The 26,585-nt window shown below is 39.5% G+C and overlaps 1 protein-coding gene across 3 annotated transcripts in view; it reads right to left on the bottom strand.

Moving 5' to 3' along the window:
- exoc4 (exocyst complex component 4) overlaps positions 1 to 26,585 on the bottom strand; it is a 474,612-nt gene that overhangs the window by 328,357 nt on the left and 119,670 nt on the right. The window lies entirely within an intron of this gene.

Below are 26,585 nucleotides of genomic sequence, written 5' to 3'. Positions count from 1 at the left end.
AACTTCCCAAATACTAAAGATTCAGAGCCACACATGTCAATGTTGCCATTTCATCTGTGAAGCAATTTCTGAGAAACACAGATTCATAAAGTTAGAAGAAAACTCATGGGGCATGGAGGCAAAACCCTACTCAAAGCAGGAACTCCAGCTGGAGCATCCAAGGCATGTAGCTGTCCAGGCATTTTCTGAAGATGTCCAGAGGAATCCCACCACCTCTCTAGGTAACTGGTTCCATTGTCAAACCACTCTAACCAGCAAGTTGTTCCTTCTAATGTTCAATCAAAATCTACTGTCTTACAACTAAAGACCATTAAGCCTATCTCATTCTCTAGATCAAAGAGAATTTCAGGGGGGGGGGACTTTTTGTCATCACATTGGTCCTTATACCAAAGGTTTTCTGGATCTCTCAAATATACAGAGATTTTCCACTGAAATATAAGGAAATGTTTGATGGCACCATAGATCTGAAAATTTAAGCTGTTGCTAGAGCTAAATGCTGTTGAATTTGTAAAGGACCAATTTCCCCAGATGAGTGGCAGGGCACATTGGCACTAGAGATCTAGTTTAACTATCATTTCCTCTCTGCAAGGAATCTTGGGAGGTAGATTTCTAAAAAGATTTCTCAGCAAACCTTCTTGAAGGCATGATATCTTGATTCATGAAATTTAAACCAATATAAAACCTGCATGATTTAATGCAAATAGCGCCCGGCTCTGTGACTCCGGTTAAAGGGAACTATTTAGTTTTTTTGGTAAAGGCAAAAAATGAAGGATGTGATCATAAAAGTAAATTAATTTTGATCAAACACACAGGAATGCTCCTACATGATCTGAGCCTCCGAGGGATACAGTGGGAGGATTTGATACCGCATTTTAGACTGCTAGGAAACTGCCTAACCTAATAGAAGTGCACTGTAGGTAACAAGTGGAACTTATCAGTGAAGCAAAGATCTTATTTAAACAAATTAGCATGAAATAACAACCCAGCTGCTAATTAGACACAAGTGAGATTTTTTTTAAAAAAGGATACAACACAATTAAATATAGATAGCCTGATTTTATCCTTCAATATCTCAATTAGCATACCAGCAAAGAAGCTTCTAGTATCAACATTCAGTGTAATGGAGGTTGTTTTTTCACTGTAAATAACCTACTTCCTTCCTTTACTTTTAACTATTATGTTGTTTAAACATATAAACTAAAACAAAACTAAACTTCTGAAAATATGTTTTTAAAGAGAAACCTACAATTTGTGGGCACAGCCTTAAAAACAATGGGGAATGAGTTTGGCAAGATAGCCACTGAGAGATGAAGTTACCGTTGTGCAGCATAAATCTAATAATATACATGTCATGGCATTGAGTAATAGTAGACTGGCTCTTGATAATAATAATACTATCCTTCCCTTCTAGGGTTCAGAAAAAAACTAAAGACATGGCTATGTGCTCAAGCGTTCAATGAATTAACTTTTGAGCTTGACACGGTCAGTTTTTAAGATTCTGGATTAACAAGGTCTAGTGAATGAAAGGACATTACCTCAGTGCATGGTAATGTTTTATTGTTGTATATTGGTTTTTATGATGTTTTAAATGTTTTTAGTTTTTAAGGCCTTTTGTATTGTATTGTTGTTCTGATGGCACTGTGTTGCCAATTTGTAAGCCGCCCTGAGTCCCCCAAGGGAGAAGGGCGGGATAGAAATACCGGAAATAAATAAATAAATAAATAAATAATAGTAGTACTAACAGTAGCCAAGGCTCCCATATGGGAGAATAGGTGCCAAGAGCTCCTCTTGGTCCATCCAAAGGGAGAGGGAGCCCACATGCTTCCTTCCCTTTCCCTTGCTTCCTCAGGTGGAGCCAGTGATGGACCTTTCCTCAGTCCCAACTTCACTGGCCTGCTGCCTTCTTCTGCTTCTTCCTTCTTGCAATCCAGGCTGCAAACAGGGCTTCCCTCCTTGTCTCAAAAGCAGGTAAGGAATGAAGGGCCCAACGCCACCATTCGTGCTTCCTCCCTTTGCCCAGCATTGGACCCTTCCTTCCTCACTTGCTCTTGAAGAGGCTACTGCTGTCAGAGCCCCATTTGCAATCTTCTCCTTGCAACCCAACTCCCCATCACCGAGTCCTGAAAATGGGGATCTGGCAGCAGCAGCTTCAAGCACAGCCAAGAAAGGAATAGTCCAACACTGGGCAAAGGGAGGAGTGGGAAGGGAGGCATTTGATCCATCCTTCCTTGCTTTTGATTGAAGAGGCTGCTGCTGTCAGAGCCCAATTTGCAAGCCTAGGCAACAGGGGGGGGGGGGGGGGGGAAGGAGAATGCGATAGGGGCTCTGGTAGAGAAGCCTTCTCAAGACCAGGCAAAAAAGAAAGAAGATGCAATGCTTCTCTTCCCAACTCCTCCAGGAGAAGAAGTAACCTATTACCTTTCCCTACTAGCTCAATAGAGTAGCATGCTCGCACTTCACAAATAAGAACAAGGACATGTATGACGAAGCAAAGTCAGAGTTCAGTAAAGATGACAAAAGCTATTACATAGGGAAAGACACATTATTTTGCACTCTGAATTCCTTTTTCAGTAACTGATATAAGGTGAATACTAAGGGGGGGAAATGGGAAGAAGAGACAGAAATCAGGCCATTTTTAAAAGCTGCTGAAAAGTGGGGTGGCAAAGGGTTAAACCAGGACTGCCACACCAAGTCAGGAGGACATTTGGAGAGGATATGTCATTACTGCTTATCAAAATGAGGGGAAGATTCTACTTGCTTTATTAAAAAAAACCAACTAACCCCCAATATCAGAGAGAAGGAGGTAAAGAATGAATCCAAGAGCAGTTGCTTGACTTATGTATTGCAGCTGGAATTTGGAGGGTGGGAGATAGTTGCAAGTGAGTGACTCTGTAATCCCATTTTTTTCTGCTCACTGAAGTGATTAGGCATACTTGCCTGGGGATGAAGTAAGGCCACGAGTGTTTGGTCCTACAATGTTTAATTATTCGTTGCAAAGCCATCCATCAAAATCCTTGTTAGACGTTAATCAAATGCGTAAAGAGCAAGATTTATGAGTGAATGTACAGTTTGCCACATCCCATCCATCTATAACAAGGACTTCTGACTTCCTGCTCAACAGAGGTTGAATGTAGCCATCCATGTATTAGGCACTAATGGCAAACAAATCTGGACAAGACAATACAGAGACTTGGGGCATCATTATTTTTTTCTTTTACAAAAACTCAAAGTGAAAGCTGTGTATTTTAGAAGAAATCCTGTTAGCCTGTTGCAGTAGCAACAACTACATTTTACTGTCCTGTGGCATTTTATTGACAAATACATCTTGTGTGGTGTGGAATTCTATTTTTTTTTATATATTCTGCCTTTCTTCCAATGGGTTTAAGGTAACATAAAAGCAATATATCTCTCATCCACTTTATGGTCACAGCAACCCTGTGTCCGAGAGTGACTTGGTCAAGATTACACAGTGAATTTTATGGCTCAATAGGACACTCAGAAGGAATTGCCCAAGTGCCAGTTCCTGTATATTGTTTTACCACTCTAGCTTTCTAATTAAGGCACTTACTTCAAACAGCTATAGTAACTAAATAGAACAACTGAATAAAGGTATTAGATGCAGACAATTAAGAGTGATTCTTATGACACATTGATCAGTCCAGGATAACTCAAGGAATGTATCATGTTTTATTTTATTTGCCCTTTTTGATTTTATAAGCAGCCTTGACTCCCAAGGTTGGTAAATTGGCAGAGACTTAATAAAGTAATAATCAGTAAATCCAGGAAGTATTTTCCAAGGTAAAATCAGAATAGTTAACCTTTTATCTGAAAGTGAACATATATATTAGATAATTCAAGTAAACAAGTATAACTGAGCAGGCCAAGTCTGACCAAGTCTGCTGCCTGTTCACTTGTCTATTTATTTAAAATATTTATATTCTGTCCCATGACATAAAATTGTATTTTTCTTATCAGAGAATCAGTTTGAACAAATTAAAATTGAACACAATAAAAATTAAAATAATAAAATATTTTATTTTAAATCCCGGATTTTTACCAGCAAAAAATCCAAGATGCTCTAAAATATTTTAAAAGCACACTTTTAATTTAAATATTCTACAAATATATTAAACAATTAAATAATTTTAAAAGTTAATTGGAAGAAATAATCCCATCCAAAGGCTCTTATCAAAAGTTTTAACTTTGTGCTGGAATGAAGTCAGTGTCTCAGATCCACCAGACCTCCAAGAGACGGACATCCTTCAACTGGGGGGACACTTTGGAAAAAGTCCTGTTCTTGTTCCTTATCCATTCTAATTCTTAATTTACCAGTGATTCCCAAAGTTTGGTCTTCAACCTCCAGAAGCCCCAACCAGCTTGTCCAATGGCCAGGAATTCTGGGAGATGAAGTTCAAAATACTTGGGAGGCTGAAAGTTTGGGAACCATTCATCTACATCATGACATACTAGAAACAACACACACTAAACGGCTAAACAACAATGGCCAAATTGGACAATTACTGTAAAAATACTCATTCTTAGCAACACTAATGATAGCAACAGAAAGAAGAGAGGAATCTAATCATGCCTTCTATTCAGTTCCGTTCAGCTGATAAATGTATAGCCCATCCTTCAGTGCATAAGTGTTTTTGTGATAATTGCAAGGCTAAAAATAAACACTATAATAAAATCCCAAAACCACAAATAAAAAAACAGCGCAAGGGAAAAATAGTTAATAAAGGCACAACAGTATGACTTATAAAACCATCTTATAAGACTGAGAAAGGAAAAGGGTCACCATCTGGTACTGTGAAATCTCCTTGGGAAAATATTACAAGAAATAAGGGGCCACAGCAAAAAAAAGGCCTTCTCTTAGTCTGATTTACCTTTCTGAGTAGAAGGACCTCAAGGAAAGCCTATCTCTTTGGTAGACAAATCACTTGGAGACAATTATCCATAGCAACAAATCTAAGTATTTGGTCCTCAAGGTGTTCAGCATTACAATGCTCACAATTCCCGATCTGGGGAGTTGAAATCCAAACCAGCCGAAGAAACAAAAACTGACAGCCACAGACCTACTGTACAAAAATCTTATCTGTGAAGGATACGTAGCCAGACTTCTCATGGTCCTGTGAAACCATGGATAATAGCAAACCCTATCGAAATAAAGAATACCATGGAAGTCACACCCGGGCCTCCAGAAAATGCCTAAAGAGGACATGGACAAATGAAACAGTGGGTATTGATTTTGTGGATATGGGGCCATACTGAATTAGCACTGAAAGGGATGCACTTAAAGTATCAGAAGAACTACAGAAGACAATTGTGAGGAAATGGAAACACACTTCAGAGGTAGGAGACACTCCTTTATCAGGCAACGAAGAGAAAATTTAGAGGATACCTTCAACAAGGAAGAAAACATAACTGTATGACGTTTCTGCATTTTCTGACCACTTTTATAATGACAAAAATCTAGGACTCACAAAATGCAGAATGCTGCTCCAGTTTAAGGTTGTTCTTTCGACAAAGAGCCCAGGGGCTTTAAATGGCACACTGCCCCCCAAATAAAAATGTTACAGCATTTCCTGCATTTATTTGTGCCGTACAAATTCTCTGTGCATCTATTCCACATTTTCTAGGAATTAAATTTAAACGCTGTATTTGTTTTTAAAGATCCTTGAGTGCTATCATTCGAAATAAATTGTTTCGAGCCCATTATGTTACAAGGGCTTGGCAATATTTTCCATAAAGTACCAGAAATTAAACGAAGAAATGCTTGGCTAATGGAAGGAATACCAATCCTGCTGCATTCATTGTCAATACTAATTGCTCAATTAGCATAGACCCGCAAACCTCTCTGTTCTGCAATGAGGGAGACAGGAGTAATTCTCTAAATGCAACATATGGAAGGTAAGAAATGAGATCCTTCCATCTGTAAGATTCGGCTGTGGCTGGAATCCGCCACTGCAGAAGTGGAAGTTCTAAGGTAATGGAACCACATTTCATTCCATTTAAGATAATGCTGTTATAAAATACCTCTATTAGAGAAACTGGCAGAACATGGAAGAGGTAAGGCATACACACCCACCTTAACTGGGCTACTACACTGTCTTTAGGCAACTCTATTATTATTCTAATGGTGTCAAACTTGTGGTCTTCCAGATATTTGGGCCTCCAACTCCCAGAAGCCCTAGCCATCTTGTCCAATGCCCAGAGAGTCTGGGATCTGAATACCAAAACACAAAGAGGGCTACAAGTTTGACACCACTGCCTTAAGGGAAGGTATTCTATATTCTATATTGGTTCAGACACATAATTTCTATATATGCCAAAGCACTCTTGAAAGTGTTTTAAGGTAACACCTGTTACGAATTTTCACGATATCCCGTGAATTGGGAATCCAGTGCCAAATTAAAAAGGCAGAGTGAGATAAACTGTGCTTTAAACTGTGTCAAATTTAAGAGGCTTCATAATGTCTGAACGTATCTCCTCCTATGAGCCAGCAAGATCCCTGAGATCATCTGGAGAGGCCCTGCTCTCGGTCCCACCTGCCTCGGAGGCGCGGCTGGTGGGAACGAGGGACAGGGCCTTCTCGGTGGTGGCTCCCCGGCTGTGGAACACCCGCCCAAGAGAGATACGTCAAATCCGAACCCTGTTGGGCCTCAGAAAAGCCCTAAAAACATGGCTGTGTGCCCAGGCTTTTAATCAATAAATGGTGAAGATGACACGGACTGAACTATGGACAAAGCATGAGGAAGAACGGATCTGATTTTATGTTTGAAATGTATATTTTTAATTCATAATGTATTTTAATAGTTTTAACTGTTTTATGTGCTGTTTTATATTGGTTTGTATGGGCATCTAATTGTTGCCACTGTTGTAAGCCGCCCTGAGTCCCTTCGGGTGAGAAGGGCGGGATATAAATGTGAGAAATTAATTAAATAATTAATTAATATTATTGGAAAATGTATATTAATTTACCTTTGTCTGTTTTTAAAGTTTACGTTATATATCAATCGGGTCTTCTTAATCTAGTAAACTGTAGCTGGAGTTCCATGCAGTCATGCTGGCCACATGACCTTGGAGGTGTCTACGGACAACGCTGGCTCTTCGGCTTAGAAATGGAGATGAGCACCAACCACCAGAGTTGGACACGACTTGACTTAATGTCAGGGGAAACCTTTACCTTTACCTTTTTATAGCTGGAGTTCACATAGTGCATGCACGATCTCTGAGAGGTCTACTTGATGGTAAATAACAAAAGTTCCAGACAAATCAACAGTGGCTGATATATTTCATTCTGACATTTATAATGGTACTGCACACAAAGGAGAATAAAAATTTAACACAGCAACACATGGGATTTAGGCGTGGACAATACAACCCAGTACAGTAGATTCTCGCTTATCCAACATAGACAGGCCAGCAAAACGTTGGATAAGCGAAAATGTTGGATAATAAGGAGTGATTGAGAAAAGCCTATTAAACATCAAATTACGTTATTTTACAAATTAAGCACCAAAACATCATGTTCTACAACAAATCGACAGAAAAAGCAGTTCGATACATGGTAACATTATGTAGTAATTACTGTATTTACAAATTTAGCACCAAAACATTGCAATGTATTGAAAACACTGATTACAAAAACATTGACTACTAAAAAAATTGACTCAAAGATAGACTTGCATAAAATGAACTTACAGTAACAACATTGTTGGAAGTTAAATCCGTAAAAAGTTCAGTCCTTCCTGCCTAGAGAAACAGCTGTGGATCTAGGCAGAAGGCAGACTGTGTTGGATAATCCAGAACGTTGGATAAGCAAAGGTTGGATAAGTGAGACTCTACTATATATTGCATAGGTAACAACTACCTCAGAAAAGCTGAAATATCCTAACGGTACCAGATCTCTTCCGATCATAGAAGCTAAGCAAGACCAGGTCTGGTTAATACTTGAATAGGAGACAACAAATGAATATCAGATATAAAGCCTTCGACAATAGCAAAACCAATTCGAAGCATCCCTTGCCTCAGAAAATCCTATGAAATGCATAGAGATGACATAAGTTAACAGGCAACCTAAAGACACACACACAACATCTCACAATGGGAATGAAATGGCCCAGGGACTCTGTGGAAGACTCAGCTATGGACATTTCCAACCTGATGCCTTGACATTTAGCTTTAGTGTTTTCTAAAACAGCTGGGGGAAGAAACTGTAATCAGGAAAACCAGTGGGAAGACTAACTCATCAACTCTACCCACAATAGAATGTTTGAAGTGCAAGGTCAATTTTGCTGAACATCAGCAAAAGAGCTTGATCTGTCCTTGAAACCAGACACAGATAATCTGTGCATACATGTGTCAGTCCTAGAGAAAATTTGCTTGAGCAGGATGTCTAAAATTCACATTGAATTTCCTGTTAAGACAAACTCTGTTGACAACTTCATTAGATAGCAACGTCCTACTGGGACAATGCAAATATTACACAAATAGTATCCAGTAATATGTCCAACACTACTCCAATAGATGGGCTGTAGTCTTGATGCATTGTACACAAAATTAAACATCATCAGTAGGGTTGTCAAACAGCTCATTAAGTTCACCTCATTAATAGATTGGCTTTTAACCAAATTAATCAATTATATTTTGATGAATATGCAGATTACCAAAGGTATGACACGGGTGCCTTCTTGAAACATGAAAGGGCAGGATAATACATAGTTCGTTGAAATATGATATTCATCCTTGAACTTGTTTTGATGTTTTGGGCGGGGAAGGGAGTTAACGTCCTCTTGAGTAGAATGTCAGAAACCAAAAAAGATCTCTAAATGCTCAATTTCCAGCCCTTCTGTTGAGATTTTGCCACCTTTAATTATGTGGTTGTTTGTTGATTGATCTGTTGATGAAAATTTACAACTCTTGTTGGCCAGGTCCAGGTGTTTATACCTATTAACCTTGAGCAAATGGCATCACTAGTCGATCTAGTTCACTAAACAAGGAGGTCCACAAGTCAAAGGCAAATAATCTCTGACTTCCGCAAACAGAAGGATGTTAAGCATGATGTCTTTTCTTTCAGAGCCTATGGGGCGGGCGAAGAGGAAGAAGTGGATTGATAATGGATAAAGAACTTGAGAGCGACAACAGCAGACATCTGTCAGCTGTCACTCTTCAAAGCCTTCTCCATCAAAACATCCCTTCAAGTGTATTACCGACTGCAAGTCTCTTAAGAAACACCACCCATGAGTACAATAATTAATTACGAAGTGTCCTTTGTAGTTTTGGTCGCAAACACTTTAAAAGCAGTTGGAGGCAGAGATGAAAAGAAAAGCACAGGGATTCTTAAAGTAAGTAAGAGGGGAAAATCAGCTACTTCCCCCAAAGATATGTAAAGAACAAATAATCCATTACAGTTTTTTTTAAATAAGTGCCGGAGATTAAATACATTTCAGTCTTTTTAAAGCCTTCAAATTAAGTATCAGATGAATTCTTAATGTCAATCCTCACAAATGAGCATAGCTCATGCACAATCATTTCCTATATGTGTTGGGAAATCACATATATACTATGATTCAGCAGGCGTGCTCAGAAAAGGCGTTTTGCAATGGTGGGAAGGGAAGATAGTAAGCAGATAGAAATGTCTCCTTTTCATCCTCTTATTTTGTTAGATAACAAGCATAGATCATGATGGTTCCATTATTTTCTATCCATTATTTGTCAAAAGGCAATCAACAGGTAGTTCAGGAGGGAACAAGCTATTATCAACAACATACACTCTTCTTTCCCACAGAGTAACTATACAGGCAGTCTCCATGTTACGAACAAGATAGGTGCTGTAGGTTTGTTCTTAAATTGAATTTGTATGTAAGTTGGAAGAGGCGGGGGACCACCACTGAGAAGGACCTGTCTCTCATCCCCATCAGTCATGCTTGCGAGGGTGGTGGGATTGAGAGTAGGGCCTCCCCTGACAATCTTAAACTGCGAGGAGGGTCATAGTGGGAGATACGCTCAGACAAGTATGCCGGGATGGAACCGTTTAGAGCTTTATAGGCTAAAGCCAGCACTTTGAATTGTGCTCGGTAGCTGATTGGTAGCCAGTGGAGCTGACGCAGCAGAGGAGTGGTATGCTCCCTGTACGCCGTTCCAGTTAGCAACCTGGTTACCGCCTGTTGGACTAATTGGAGCTTCCGAACAGTCTTCAATGGCAGCCCCGTGTAGAGTGTGTTGCAGTAGTCTATTTGGGATGTAACAAGAGCATGGACCACTGTGGCCAAGTCAGGCTTCCCAAGGTACGGGTGCAACTGGCACAGAGGTTTTAGAAGGAAAATCAAAGCATCCCAGAAGGAAACTGTGGTGAACAGTATTGAAGGCTGCTGAGAGGTTCAGCAGAACAAACAGGGACACATTCCCCCTGTCCAGTGCCCAGCGTAGATCATCTACTAAGGCGATCAAGGCTGTTTTGGTCCCTGTGATCATTGGATTTTGGAAAAAAAATGGCCTGTTGTGGAAACAAGGATTGATGAGAAAACTTCAGTGGAGACACCTTTTCCCCATGATAACTCTTTCCGGAATGAATTTCCCTTCCTAGAGGTAGTTTTCTCTCACTTCCGGTTGTTTCACCCCCGTTATTAACTATGAGTCGTTTATAAGACAGATGATTGTAACTTGGGAACAGCCTGTACCTAACTGGTTCTCATTTAATGTCTCTGCAGCATCTTGGATTATGGTCTCTTTATGGAGAGTAATCTCTCTCGTGTTCTATAAAAAGGTTGGGTTGTGATTGTAAGTGGGGCATTTGCCAAACCTGAGATAACACAAAGCCTGGAGAGAGAACTCTGCATAAGACAGAATCAAAATTCAAATGGATCTTGATAGACTTCAAGGTTATCTTCCAACTCTGTCATACTAAGAAATAGGGCTGTGAGTGGTCCTATTTACAGATCATGGAGAATTTCGATCATCCTAAATTAGACAGACCAGTGACTTAATCTGATAGAAGGAAGCTCAAAACTGTGAGCATGAACTTCAGATTTGGGAAATTTGCAGTTCTGAATCTTTTGAATCAGGTAAGGAGTTGAACAAAGGCCCACAAGACCTTCTTGGCTTCTATTTATTTGGTAAATGTTCACCAGGAAGAAAGGATTAGTGTATATGAGCTTCCTAAGTAGATACTTGGTGACAAAGCTGTGTGTTCCGCTGCATGATGTGAAAAAGAACCATAATAAATGATCCAAAAATAAAAATCTGCCAAACACAGGGGGTTGACTCAACGGCTTCTTCTACAGTCACATTCTACACTAATGGACAAATAGCAGAGTTTGTCTCTCCCTAGGCATACCTTCCTGTATGTTTTGAATATTGTGGTGATACAAAAGATCAAGTTGCTTAATATGTGGAATATAACTCATTACACCGTCCTGTGCCAAAATACTCTACAGACAGGTGTTTGATTTAGATGCTAGTATTTGCAGTTCAGAAGTAGGGGAGGAGGAAAGAAAGGAGGAAAACGGTATATTGTTTAAATGCCAGACATGTTAACTCTTGGATAATACAGTATGTTTCGTGTTCTTCATCCTCCCAACTAATTGCTTAAGACATCCCACTAGAGCAGAGATAGTAACAGTATATGCCCTTCGTCTTCATTAAATGCCACTGCTTAATAACAGATCCCCCCGCCCCAGAAAAAGGGGCTAAGTTGCACTTACTCCAAGCTGCTGAACTTTAAAAAGTTGTTAATCAGGCTCCTATGTAAATGGAATGACGATTAAAGGTTAAGTACAGGTTTCGGAAATTTCAGAAGTTGAAGATATATTGCCCTTAGAAGCGGTGGTGGGGGGAGGCAGGAGAACATAAAGAAGTATCAGGCTCCAACAGGAACTAAACATCTTAATTAAAATGCTCAGAAGTACAGTACTCATTTCTGCATAAAGTTCTATTTTCAAATGTCAAATTTAATCAGGCACTTGAGTAAAAATGTGTAAGATTCCTGTGGCAGGGAAGAAGGGAAGGAAGCGCCTTGGGATTCTCCTTCCCTCTGCCTAGTCTTAAAAATATTTTCCTTTCTTATAAGCAACAGATTGCATTCAGAGGCCTCTTGCCACAACACAGCCTTTCTATTCCACAACCAAGCAGCACAACAGGATTGTTGTTAGTTGCCCTCCCTCCCAATGAGGCTTCCTGCTAGCATTTAGTTGTGTGATCCTTCATAGAAGGGTGTGAGATTAGATATCACTTGGGTCCCTTCCAAATCTAAGATTCTATTATTCTAATTGCAACACAACAGTCAAACACACAACAGCATAGCAACCCATGGGTTTAGGCCTGCTCCAGCAGTAGACCAGATTAGTGTCAAAGTCCTGCTTAGGTATAAGCATATTTCCCTGCTGCGGAAAGGAAAGCCAGTGGAAAGCCAATTTTCCAAATAGGACAAAATCCGCAACAAGTGAGGCTTTAGTATATTTATTGTCTCTTCGAAATCTGTGCATGGCATGTTGATGAATAAATCAAGAGCCTTCATAAATCTGATTCAAAAGGATTTATGTTCTCTGGAGAATCTCTCATCACTTGCCATTAAAAAAAAAAACAAGAGTATTACAAAAACCAGGGATGGGGGAAAGTAGCCTAGTCCTTTTCGGCAACACTGAATAGCTGAAAATGAGAAAATTAGCTATGTATGCAGCAGTTTGGAAACCAAGCAAAGAAAACTCTGACATTAGGTCTCAAGATTTGTTTGGCATCCTTCTCAACAGAATATAGCTGTACCTAATTTTTCAGATATAAAGAAGCAAAGAAAGAGATGGCAGCAATGAGGAAATGTCCTGAGACCTTTCTTAGCTATCAGCTCATATCCTATCCAGAGTTCGAACTCTATTGACAGCTCATCCTGCAGAATCCTGGTGGCATGAGTAAACCACCACCCCAGAGAAAGTGCCTACAAAGCAAAGACGGCTTCTTTTCCCTCTTCCTCCTCAAGTTGGAAGGGGCCTATCGAGTCTAACCTCCTTCTCTATACAAATTTGAGTTCTCTGTTGAACACAAGAGCAATCCGAGAAGGAAGCTGTTTCTGAAGTCATTCAACGAAGGAGACCCCGCTACCACTCTAGGCAACTGGGTCCATTGCTTTATCACTCTTACCATCAAGACGTTTCTTCAACTGTGCATTTAAAATCTACCCTCCTGCAATTTAAAACTATCTGAACTGGTCCTACATTTGGGAACATCAGAGAACCAATGTATACTCTTATCCCTAGGACAGTCATTTAAATACATAAGGAGTGCAGTTAGTAACTTCTATCAATCAGGCTGAATATGCCCAACTCCTTCAACTCTCCTCATATGTCCTGTTCTCCAGACCTCTTGTCATCCTTGTTGCCCTTCTCTGAACGGACTCCAACTTGTTCGTATCCTTTTTAAAACAAAGTATTTAGAATTGAAATCAGTACTCCAAATGAAGCCTGACTACTGCAGAATATAAGGAATTATTACCTTCCTTGATTTATTTCCACCTGGTTATCAGCTAAGGACTCAAGGCAGCTCACAACAATGACAAAAAAAACAGCTAAAATTCATAGCACACAAAAAATGTAAAAAAATACTTAAACTATCAAAAAATTAAAACCAACTGAAACCGAAACCATCAAAGGGATAACAAAAATAGAAAATCCAGCACAATATCCACTTCTTACTACAACAATCAATACAAAAGGCATGTTGAAACAAGAAAAGTTAATTTAACCTCTCTGGGAAAGGAATACCAGGACCTAATAGGGTCCCCCTTGGGGGGGGGGGGGGGGGGGAGAGAGCAGTATATTAATTAATTAATTAATTAATTAATTAATTAAAGGCAGCCATCAAGATGTCTATCTCCTTTGCTCACATCAGATGTACCAGTGAAGATGGTGGGCCTCCACACAAAAAAAATCTCAAATCTCAGGTAGGTTTTAAAATGAGAGTATAGTCCATTATATATCATCAACCTGAGCCATATATAATGAACAATCTCAGTCCTTATACACAGCTCAGGGTTTGTGGTACCTAAACAAATGCTTGGAGAAAGATAAACATTCCAGATCCTATTTAGTCTGGGTTTGTGTCAAGCCAGGATCAATCTCTCAACAGAATCAATGAGGTCCCTTCTAGTTTTTCATGTTACCTGAGTCCTGCTGTACTGGTAGCTATGATACTATTCTTGAGTCATCTTTGATGCTGATGCTACAGCACAGCTGAGAGCAAGTAAACAACTGATTCCTCCATAGTCAAGAGTGTCCAGGTCCTACGACTTTGGTACTACATTATGATACCTTATGGAAAGTTTGTATGAGAGACTGTGTATGAGAGACACATACAACCTGCCAGTTAACCATATGTTGATATCACTCGGCCAGATAATGGCAGTGGTGATAAGAGTGATGATTATGGCAACAGCTGATCTGAGTTTAAATAGAAATACTGGGATGAACAATCTCTCAGTTTATACTTCATCCTCTTACACTATATCTTGAAAAAGACCTATTTGTATCTCCCTGTCTGAAAGATACAGAACAGTAAAAATACTATGCCACTAAAGAAAAACCTTAGATCAAAATGCCTCTTGCACGGTTTAATCTGTTAAAGCTGCAAGGAATGACTTGTCAAATTATCCACCGAGAGGTTGTTTCTGGTTCCATATGGGGCTCATGGGAAACCTGATCTTCTCAAGCAGACTTTGGCAAAGCAGCAGTAATAGAGAGTATAAACCCCTTCACTATTTTATAGAGAGACAGAGAAAAAAGAAGAGTAGAAAAGGCCAATTCTATGCTGATACACAGAAGAATAATGTCCTGCTGCTGGCCAGTGTACAAGAGGGTTCAACTATAGCAGGAAAGGAACAATAGACGATGCAGCTTGAAACCAAATCCCTGGGGAAGTATAAAAGTGACAATGGAGGGCTCATTGCAAGGGCAAGTAAACAGTATAACAAAAGCTGAATAGCCGGTGGATTTATAAAAACAACTTTAGATAACATGTCCTTTAATACTGTCATTTTGAATTAAATGAACACCACCATGCCAACCCAGAAAAAAACTTTGCAGAAGGCTTAAAAATGAGATGCATTATTTTTTGTATTATAAATCTGAGTTTACATGAATTGGAGCTGAAGGAGTTCAGTGAAGAGGGGGCTAGACAAAGAACAAGGACACCAAGGCTCAGATTAGTATTTTTTTAAATTCACAAATGTATCATCATCATCTTCTTCTTCTTTACTTATATCCCACCCTATTTCCCCAAGGGGACTCAGGGCAGTTTCCAATAAGTAATGGCAAATATTCAATTCCGTAATAATACAGACATTGCCATAAAAATTAGATAATGAAAACTAGAGATAATATAAAATTTAAAACCCTGCAAATCCGTGAATGACCATTAAAATTATTTGCAAAAGGCTGTGCAAATATCCCAAATTTAGTAAATGTAGCAAATGTGACACATATACTTTACATATACTTTTAAGAGATGCCTTGAATCCTAGTTCTTAAACAAAGGTCAGAAGTAGTCATAGGGAGGAGGGGGCAAGCTTGTTTGCTGCTGCCCTGCAGACCAGGGCACAGAACAATGGCTTCAAACTACAGGAAAGGAGATTTCACCTGAACATCAGGAAGAACTTCCTCACTGTGAGAAGGGCTGTTCGGCAGTGGAACTCTCCGTCCCGGAGTATGGTGGAGGCTCCTTCTTTGGAGGCTTTTAAGCAGAGGCTGGGTGGCCATCTGTCCAGGGTGCACTGAATGCGTTTTCCTGCTTCTTGGCAGGGGTTGGACTGGATGGTCCATGAGGTCTCTTCTAACTCTATTATTCTATGATTCTCTGATTCTAAGATAAAGTGACTGACAGTAGTGTGAAGAGTAGTTGCACCAACAACAATAACCACAAAATCGAAATAAGTTCTCCCAGGTTGTCTATTCTAGACCTCCAGCAATGCAGGAGATCCACTACAACATTCCTAATTAGTAAGCATCACTTTTCTAGTTAAAAACATCTAAGAAGAGGTCGTTCAGAACTAAGCCAGTCTATTCTACTCTCCAACAGTTTGCATCATCAACAAGACCTTCCTGATGTTTAGCCCTGGACACTGTATTTTACATGAGACCGAGCCAAAGTAGAAGACAGCAATATCATTACACCTCTAGATACCATCCTCTTGTTGATTCAACTTAGAGGACCATCGGCTTTTTGAACTAACAAACTGATTTTTCTTAGTTTTATAACCATTCCAATATACTTCCATGAAACCAGATGTTTCACATGGGATATACAAGCCATCCCAAATTTATGTACAGTAGAGTCTCTCTTATCCAAGCTAAACGAGCCGGCAGAACCTTGGATAAGCAAATATATTAAGAAGGGATTAAGGTAAAGCCTATTAAACATCAAATTAGGTTATGATTTTATAAATTAAGCACCAAAAATCATGTTATACAATAAATTTGACAGAAAAAGTAGTTCAATACACAGTAATGTTATGTCGTAATTACTGTATTTACAAATTTAGCATCAAAATATCATAATATATTGAAAACATTGACTACAAAAATGCCTTGAATAATCCAGAACCTTGGATAAGCGAGTCTTGGATAAGTAAGACTCTACTGTAACTGATTTCATAGAATCAGAGAGTTGGAAGAGACGACATGGGCCATCTAGTCCAACCCCGTTATGCAGGTAAAGCACAATCAAAGTACCCTTGACAGATGGCCATCCAGCCTGTTTAAAAGCATCCAAGGAAGGAGCTCCCGCTACACTCTGAGGCTCACTCCTCCTTGTGAAATCCTTTCACATATTTAAACATGGCAATCATGTCTTCTTACAACTTTTCAACCAAGCTATTTAAGCCACTCCTCAGAGGTTCATGGTCTCCAAACCTTTGATCATTTTAGGTGCCTTCCTCTGAACACCTTCCAGCTTGTCAATATCCCTCTTGAATTGCGGTGCCCAGAATTGGACACAATATTCCAGGTGAGGTGTACATTTCCTTTATTCTGCCTAAGTGTAGTATACTACATTTCTCCTTTCACTGGAATTCATTTTGTTAGTTTTGGCCCAGCTTTCTAATCTTTTAAGTTTGTTTTGAATTCTGATCCTGTCTGCTGAAGTATTATCTGGTAATACATGGAGTAGATTTGTCCTACTACCATAAAAATGCTATGATTTCCGTTGGACTTCTTCACTGTCCCAAATATGGCAATGGCCAAATCAAAAAGGCTGTAGCTATAGCAAAGCAAGGTGTGGATAGTAAAAGAAGTCTATCAGTTCCAAGCTCCCTATTGTTTCAACACATGGCTCCTGGAATGTGGGTCCTTGCAGGTAAGGTACTCTGGGAAGAGTCACTTGGAAAAGTGCCTGGACCAGGCACTTTTCAAGTCACTCTTCACAAAGCATTTAGCCTCTCAGGACCCCTTCCATAAAATCATTGAGTCTATAGGTGGCTCAGATCTTACTCTACTTATCGCAGCTGCCACTACTTTCTCCCTCCAGAAACACAGAAAAAGTGAAATGACTAGTCTGATGAGCCAGTCCTTCTACCTTTATATCAAACTTAAATGAAATGTCATTGAGAGGGATTTTTTCTCAACAGGCAAATCTACTTTGCACAAATGTTCTGCAACCAAGCCGGGTTGCTTCTGATAGAGCTTTTAATAGGATAGATGTATCTTGTACTTTCCCACTGGTGTGGTTCAGTTAGTTTTGATGTTTAATTAATCTGAATTATGTTTAATGGTACTTGTTCTAATTTGATGTTATTCTTAGCTGCTTTGATTCCCATTGAGGGGTTTTTTTTGGGGGGGGGGGAGAGATCAGATTCAGACTGGATCAGATTGATGATTCATAGTTTCTACAGCTCCTAAAAAGAGCCACATGGTATACTGGTTTATGCACTGGACTAGGTGAAGTCCCGCTCAGTCATGGAAACCTACTGGGTGACACTGGGCAAGTCACACTCCCTGTCTCAGAGGAAATCAAGGGCAAATCTACTTGGAACAAATCCTGCTTAGAAAATTCTGTGACGGTCTTGTCTTCCAGTGGCCATAAGTCAGAAATGACTTGAAAGCAAACAACAACATATCAACACAAACAACAACACTAGGTAAATTCTGTTTATATCTTCTCAGGTTTTTGTTACCAATGTACAATTACTGGGCTCAAATCTCCATTCAGCACCTGTCTTCCTTTTTTTTCAACTTGTTTGCCAAAATATTTTAATATTTGGCTAAAAACATATTGTGGATTACCAATTCTCTCCAGATTGAGAGCAAGGATTTGATGGCCGCAGTCTATCTTCAGGTACAAGTCCATCAGCCAGTCATAAACAGATACTTTCCTTTCAATTCACACTTGTGTTCAAAGTATTTTCTTGCCTTTCTGGATGCTTTTTTTTAAAAAGAGAAAAAAGAGAAACTAATACCAGAGGGGGGAGCTCACAGCAAAGACAAGATTCGCAAGGACGCCACTTAAGGTAGAGGAAATATCTATGTGTGAAATTGCAGAACATCAACTAGCCATTTTCTTTCCCTTTTCTTTTTTGCCTTTTCAAAAGAAGCCTTTCTGCTCCACCCCACATTCCTTTTGTCATTTGCACTCCGCTATGAAAAGCACAACACTGGGCTACCAAAATGCCACTGTTAAGCGGATTATAATGTTCCCAAACATGCTCCATTACAGCAGAAGCATAAAGTGTGTTTCTACATCAGGGAGCCCTTTTGCCAGCCTTCCTTTCATCAACTTATCAAATGAAGCTAAACAGCGCAGCTTGCATCTAATGATATTGCGGGTCCATAATGGGATTAGACAAAACACCGTTGTCATTAGTTTCAAGGTGGTGTGTGAGGCCTGGCCTACAATCCTCACTCTGTGATCTTAAACAGACCATCCGTTAAAAGACATATGCCAGCCTGATAGGAAACACTAAATTATCTGCATTGCTTTATTCAAACAAGAGCACCACAGGAGTCTGTGGTACAAAGGTTAAAACACAATGGCCACTCTGTTATTGCAAGCGACCTGCAGTATAAGCTCCAACACAATATTTTCCAGTTGTTTGTGCATTTGATGCCAGCATGATGTAGTGGTTTGAGCCTTGGATGATGATGCTGGAGACCAAGGGTTAAATCCCCACTCAGCCACGGAAATCCCTTGGTTGGGTTGGGGGGAGGGGGAGTGGCTTCAATCAAAGGTTGGGTTGACATCTTTCAGGGCTGCTTTAGTTTTGTATTCCTGCATAGCAGGACGTTGAACTAGATGGCCTTTGCAGTCCACTCCAACGCCGTGATTCTGTTATTCTAGATAACCAGTGCTTATGAAGAATAAGGCTTAAAATGTTAAAACCAGCTCCTTGTAAACATCTTCCCCAGGCCAACCAGTAGCCACAACACCGCTCCAACAATTGTTGCACCTAACGTAGAACTTGTGTGATAAGTGAGGGTGCACATTGAACAATTAATATAGTCTATAATTGCAATAACCAGCTCAGTGTTGGCAAGAACACACTGCTATCCTGACTCTAAGATCAAGAATTGTGGTTCCAAAACAGCATTTGTGTTTCTATGTTGTCAACCGGGATCAAGAGGATATAATGATATTGTTTTTATTTAACACCCTCCTCCATGCCAGTGACAAAGCATGCCTAGTCCTGTGTTCTGGAAAATAACGTTAAACGTTTATCTACATTTTGCTGTGAGCATTTCATTCCCACTGATGTTGCAGAGAGTTCAATTCATATCAGCACCGTCATGAGATTTTCCTTACTTGTTCCAACCTTATTGACTGCAACATTCTGAAAGAATTCTCTGCTCTTGTGCTCATGGGTAATTTGTACAGCTACAAAGGAGAGAATGAAGCAAGAGAAAGTGAAAAGATGATTAAAGTGCCCATACAAAGAAGAAGCTAGTACTCATATGTACATTAAGACAGTTGTGGTCTCCTTATATTTTTTCTTCTGTTTTGTCCTTTACCCAGTATTACATCTAGTCTGACAAATATCCCAAGCAACTGAAAAGAGCCAAAGCATCATTAGTAAAGCAGAGACAAAAAGACAAAGAACTGAACACTAGGCTAAGCTATTCAAACCAACGGGGACAAATCTCCCAGTCTCAAAGGCATTATTATGTAAGGAAACTTTCCCAGCCTTAAAAACCAACAAATAGAGACAGAAATATGGCACTTGATTCCAAAGCAGATACTCCCATCTCTACCAGCATTGATTCTGTGATGCGGTTCATATCCCATGCCTTACAAAGAACTGCTGCTTCATCACAGCAGTCAAGCCACAAAATACGGTGACTCAGGCAGACTAAAGGCAAAACATTTCTACAGTTCAGAATAAGGCCACAAAGCCAAGAATAAGACTCAAATGACAAGAGATGCCTGGGATACAAAAGAGGTTAATGCTTTAGATGGTGTTAAGATTTTCTAGGGAGTTTTAGATTATTCAAAAGGACGTATGAAGAGCTGAATGACTAAGGCTCAGTACATCTTTGGTTAGCACTGCCCACCTTATGTCTTCTCTTATTCTTCAGTAAGCCTAGATCTGCCCTAAGATAGCATACTAGATGCTAAAAATGCAAGTCACAATGCTTCAAACTGAGCCATATTTTGGTACCTGCTCCCCTGTTTTGAAACTATTTCCCACTAATCCCTGCAATATCTGAGTATGCTCCAAATGATTGGTGAGACATACAATGCTGGCTCCATCTTAACAAATGTGAGAAAAAAGAGCACCACATGACTGTTTTGTCCTCCAATTCTCCTCCAAACCCAACCTTTACCAATATTTTGACACAAAATACGTGCATGCATATAACCTAGAGGCTGGGAGCATTTTTGCCTTGTTTGGGTGGGGGAAAGCAATTTATTAAAAAAATAAAGTTCAAGGCAGAGAAGAGCTACTTCCTGGTGGAAATTATCACCTTCCACCAATGACTTCTACTCACCATGAACTCCTCCTTCCAACAATGATTTTCGTTGCTGGTTTTCATTGTTTTCTCTGATTTGTGTTGTAATATATATGATGATTTTGCATTGTTATATTGTGTCATGATTTGCTGTTTTATTTTGTTATATTGTATGGTGTCTGGGCATGGCCCCATGTAAGCCGCCCCGAGTCCCCATTGGGGAGATGGTGGCGGGGTATAAATAAAGTTTTATTATTATTATTATAATGAACCAATGTGACATGCCAAAACATCCAGATTCTTTTTGTTAAACTGCGTGGTTTTCTGAACCAAATTGAACTTCAAACCACACAAAAATATTGACAGGAAAGTGTTAAGATGACGAAGTCTATGAGGTGAACATGATTTTTTTTCGTCTCTGTAGACAAGCCCCAAGATTGGCCTGTACTCTATCCAATAATGGTTCTCTACAGTCCCAGCCTTCCTACTAAAGAAATGTCAAAGATCGGTCTTTTGCATGCAAAGGAGATACTGAAACACTCCCCTGCCTAACTCAGGCGACAAAATCTCTGAACAGCCAAGTCGCAAAATATCCTGAAAGGTCTTACTGAAAATCATTCATGGGATATTTATTTATCAGGAATGTGAAGATAATTCCGAAAATGTATTGTTCTTCGCAGAAAGAATCTGCCTCAAGACATCCAATATACCTGAAACAAACAGCTACCCAGTGTTTTACTTTTCATTGAGATTTCTGTAATTTCCACATAAATGTATCTAAGCAAAACGACATCATTCTCTTCTGATGCCAAGTGCAACTATGTAGACACACAAAACTAACTCAGGAAGGTGGCTGGTGGATATATATTAAAAAGGCCTCTGGAAGTAATATACTACAAGGGCCATAACAACATTCACAACAATAAACATACATTTACTTGTTCTTCCTCAAGCAGAATAGATGCCATCCTAAGCCAACAATTCCCCTTCTTTACTCTTTACGTCTTTACTGGACAAACAGGACAGTGTCTACATGAGAGGATTAACGGAGACAAATCTGACATTAGAAATGGCAATTTCCAAAAGTAGTTGCAGGACATTTTTTAACCTTCCTGGATATACAGTAACCGGCTTAGAATCTGTAGTCCTCAAACAATGCAAAGGAAGAGTAAAAAGAGAAACCACTGAACAGAATTATATTCACAAATTCCAACCCACCTGCACAGGTATAAACCAAGACAATGGCATCATGGTACATTGCATACATCAATACGAGAGTACTCAGTACTGTTCATATAAAAAAGGGAATCATCTCAGAGTTTTGAACCCAAGGAAACAGACTTTTGGTTAGCAGATGGATTGCTTTCCTGCATCAACACCAGCTGACTTGCATTATCCACATGCAACCCCTTAAAAATATAGGGAAAAGGACATGATTTATATCTATCCTGTTCCCATAACTCTTGTAAATGTTTGAAGCCTTAATATCATAATGTTTTATGTTTGAAGCCTTAATATCACTTGGTATCAAATCTGAATCATCATCATCACTATAATCTATTTATGTAGAGAAATCTCTTTATATAGTCTCTCCAAGTAAAAGAACAAAATACTTCCCTGCCCTCTGGCTTTCAACCTATGTAAGATATGATATTTAAAAAACCCTGGGCTCGACTGTGGCTTGATATCTACAAAAGCTCATGCAAAAAAAGCCAGTTAGTCTTAAAGGTGCTGCAACATTTCTCCCTCCTCCTCTTTCGTATTTTTAATACCCTATCCATTCAATATCTCCAGTTTTTTAAAGGCCAGACATGCACTATTACAACTTAGCTAGACATTTTACACAATTAATACAATTACACAAAAATCTCTCTTGCAAATGCAAAAGCTCTCATGACAATGGAAAACATCTCACCCTTTTCAGAGTGAAGAGACTGTTTTTTGCACTTTCTCTATGCAAAAAAATAGAAAGACAAGCAAAGATTTACATTCCTAGCATTAATAGAACATGTATGTGTCATTAAGAAAACAGCCCATTGAAGAGTTACCTCATTATCTAGCTCTGCTATGGTTAATTTATTTTTATCACTATCTGACTTGGTGGGTGGGGAGATACCTTGCAAGCTGGATTCTAAGCCGAGACAATGGGGATGAGAACTGATGGAAAAATGAGTAGGCAGCAAACCCACATTAACTTGTCTCTGTTTTCGATAATTTCTTGCACATTTTTAAAAGATGTTTCCTACTCACAAGGGAGTCTGTGAATTTATTGTCTTCCGCCATCTAATAAATCTGGCAGCCATGAGCATTCCCTATTTACTGATGTGACAGCAATTTATCTCTTGCGAATAAAAACGTAGCTCTTTCAACTGGTTAAAAAAAAGCACACAAACACAGAGGTTTGGGTAAGCACAGCCTCCAAGCAGCAGAAAGAGTAAATTACTCAAAGAAAACAAAACAGCCTCAGAAATATTAGCAGAACTCTCTGCACTTAGGGAAGTGATATTTTACCTGAAAGATGCCCCAGAGGCAGAGCGAGAGAACTAGTGGTTCAACTTGGTCAAGAAGGCAACATGGATAAGCTGATAATGAGCAAAGAAAAATGCACAGCCCAAAGATGGTTGCACTCATTGCACATTTCAATACCAACCCTGCTATCACAGTTTCATTAGTACAATCATGAGATAGAAAGAAAGACTGCCTGATTGATTGCAAACCTATGAATGCAATTACATGCATCTTCTCAGCCCTTTGGATTCTCCAGCCATTCATCTTCTAAACTCAGAAGACCCTCCTGTTCTATATACTGTATTGTGAGAGACACATTTTAAAAAATAAAATCAGAATTTGCCCGGTGGTCAGCTGGTGTCCATGGAATGGAGAGAGCATAGAGTGCAGGAATACAGAAAAGAGAAGTCACTTTCATTCCAAACTCCCCACTCCTTTCTTTTAACATTACAAGCTATATAAAACATATAAAGTGTCATTTTGTATAGTAATTAAAATGATCAAAGTATTATAGAAAAAGCTTCAATTAAAATCATCTGGGCACCGCAATTGAAGGGAGATGTTGACAAGCTGGAATGTGTCCAGAGGAGGGCAACTAAAATGATCTGAAGAACAAACCCTTTGAGGAGCGGCTTAAAGAGCTGGGCATGTTTAGCCCACAGAAGAGAAGGCTGAGAGGAGACACGATGAGGGCCATGTATCAAGATGTGAGGGGAAGTCATAGGGAGGAGGGAGTAAGCTTGTTTGCTGCAGTCATAGAGACTAGGATGTGGAACAATGGCTACAAACTACAGGAAAGGAGATTCCACCTGAACATCAGGAAGAACTTCCTCACTGTGAGAGAGCTGTTCAGCAGTGGAACTCTCTGCCCCAGAGTGTGGTGGAAGCTCCTTCTTTGGAGGCTTTAAAGAAGTGGCTGGATGGCCATCTGTTGGGGGTGCTTTGAATGCGATTTTGCTGCTTGGCAGAATGGGGTTGGACTGGATGTCCCACAAGGTCTCTTCCAACTCTATGATTCTATATTTTGAAGCTTTACTTGCTAATTTTTTCATATCACTTCATATTATTTTTTTAACATTTTCTTAGTGCTTTCTTCCTCAGTGCTTCAATTATTGTTTCATTCTTGTATTCTTCACTTTCATGGATGCCACGTTCTTTAAAAGCTTGTTTAGACCAAGTTAATGGCCTTTTAGGCTTCCTCCACATGAATAAAGAGGATTTTACTTTTTGAATCATAAAAATTATATGGGAGAGGGTCAAGATTTTAGAGAGGCTTGGGGGGGACAGGGCCAAAAAAAGGTTGGGAACCACTGCTCTAAGTGAATAAACATTTTTCAAAGCTACATTGTAAGAAAAAGCAGAAAACATACAAAAATACATTTTACCTGAAGAAAGGCAAAAGGGACGCTTACTATTCCAGAAGTTCGGAAACAGCATCTCATGTTCCAAGTATGCAGGATCACTCTTGGATCATATCTCCCAAAATACTTGTTTGCTGTTTCCTTTCACCCAGTGGTTCTCAACCTGTGGGTCCCCAGATGTTTTGGCCTTCAACTCCCAGGAATCCTAACAGCTGCTAAACTGGCTGGGATTTCTGGAAGATATAGGCCAAAACACCTGGGGACCCACAGGTTGAGAACCACTGCTTTAACCAATAAGCCCTCCCCCCCCCCCCACACACACACACCTCATCATTAAATATTCTTGAACTCAAGAAATGAAAATGTTTAGCTCTTCTCTTTCCACAATTATCATTTTACCCATTTTTCAATAACTTTAATCACCTCTGATGCTCTCTAATCAGAAGAATTTTATTTTAAAAACATCCTTTGCAGGGGTGTTATCTGAAAACTTTGGAGCAACAGTTTATCTTAGAAAGACTAAAACCCAATTATCCACGTTCTGAATTTTGATATAAACTGTTGAACTTTCCTATGTTTTTAATTTTTCATATACTTCACACTTTTAAAATATTCACACTTTTAAAATGTGGCTTCTTAATTGCTTCACTAATGAGTTATCTATTTTCAGTGGCACTCACTGATTCAATAATCCCCTACACATGATAGAAGGCAACATCTATGGAACTGTATATATTTTAAGTCATCCAAGATACACATTAAAAGAAGAATCTACCAAAAAAAAAAGCTGCTCTATCAGGCAAGGTAACTAGACATTCTTCTTACCAGAATCAGTGCATATATCAAAGTATTCCTAAGCTTTTTATTTATTTATCATATCATAGCAAATTGAGGGTCCAGTTACAATGTATTATTAAAAAACACAAAGTTAAAAACTTGGCATTATACTAGATTTCCTTTGACCAGAAGCTAGCAACTTCGAGTGCCTTTGGTGTCGCTGTAAGAAGGTCCTCCATTGTGCATGTGGCAGGGCTCAGACTGCATTGTAGACAGTGGTCTGTGGTTTGCTCTTCTTCACACTCACATGTCGTGGACTCCACTTTGTAGCCCCATTTCTTAAGGTTGGCTCTGCATCTCGTGGTGCCAGAGAACACTCTGTTCTGTGCCTTCCAAGTCGCCCAGTCTTCTGTGTGCTCAGGAGGGAGTTTCTCATCCGGTATCAGCCACCGATTGAGATTCCAGGTTTTTACCTGCCACATTTTGGACTCTCGCTTGCTGGTGTTGCTGCAAGTATCTCTGTAGATCTTAGGAAACTATGTCTTGATTTAAGGCGCTGGCATGCTGGCTGATATTCAAACAGAAGATGGGTCAGAAGATGGGTCACTGCCTTGGTTCTTTCATTATTGGCTGCTACTTCCCAACTAATGTCAGGTGGTGCAATACCGGCTAAAAGTATAATTTTTCCAGTGGTGTATGGCGTAGACATCCTGTGATACTGCGGTATGTCACATTAAGAGCCATATCCACCGAATTAACATGGTGAGATGTATTCCACACTGAGCATGCATATTCAGCAGAAGAGTAGCAAAGCGTAAGGGCAGATGTCTTCACTGTATCAGGTTGTGATCTTTGTAAACTGACCCTAAGCAAGTAGACTATCTTTCACAACAGCAGCTACACTGTTTGTTTAGCATGGCAGGTGCTTTTCATTCACAATCAGAAAATTCATCAGTATTCCCTAGCATTTCACTCAATGGCTAATAAGGAGGAGGAGAAGTCTTCTCACAAAAAAGCA

Source organism: Anolis carolinensis, chromosome 5 (genome assembly GCF_035594765.1).
Source record: "Anolis carolinensis isolate JA03-04 chromosome 5, rAnoCar3.1.pri, whole genome shotgun sequence".
NCBI lineage: Eukaryota > Metazoa > Chordata > Lepidosauria > Squamata > Dactyloidae > Anolis > Anolis carolinensis.
The sequence above is the reverse complement of the archived record's forward strand: the minus strand, read 5'-3'. Positions and strand labels throughout refer to the sequence as shown.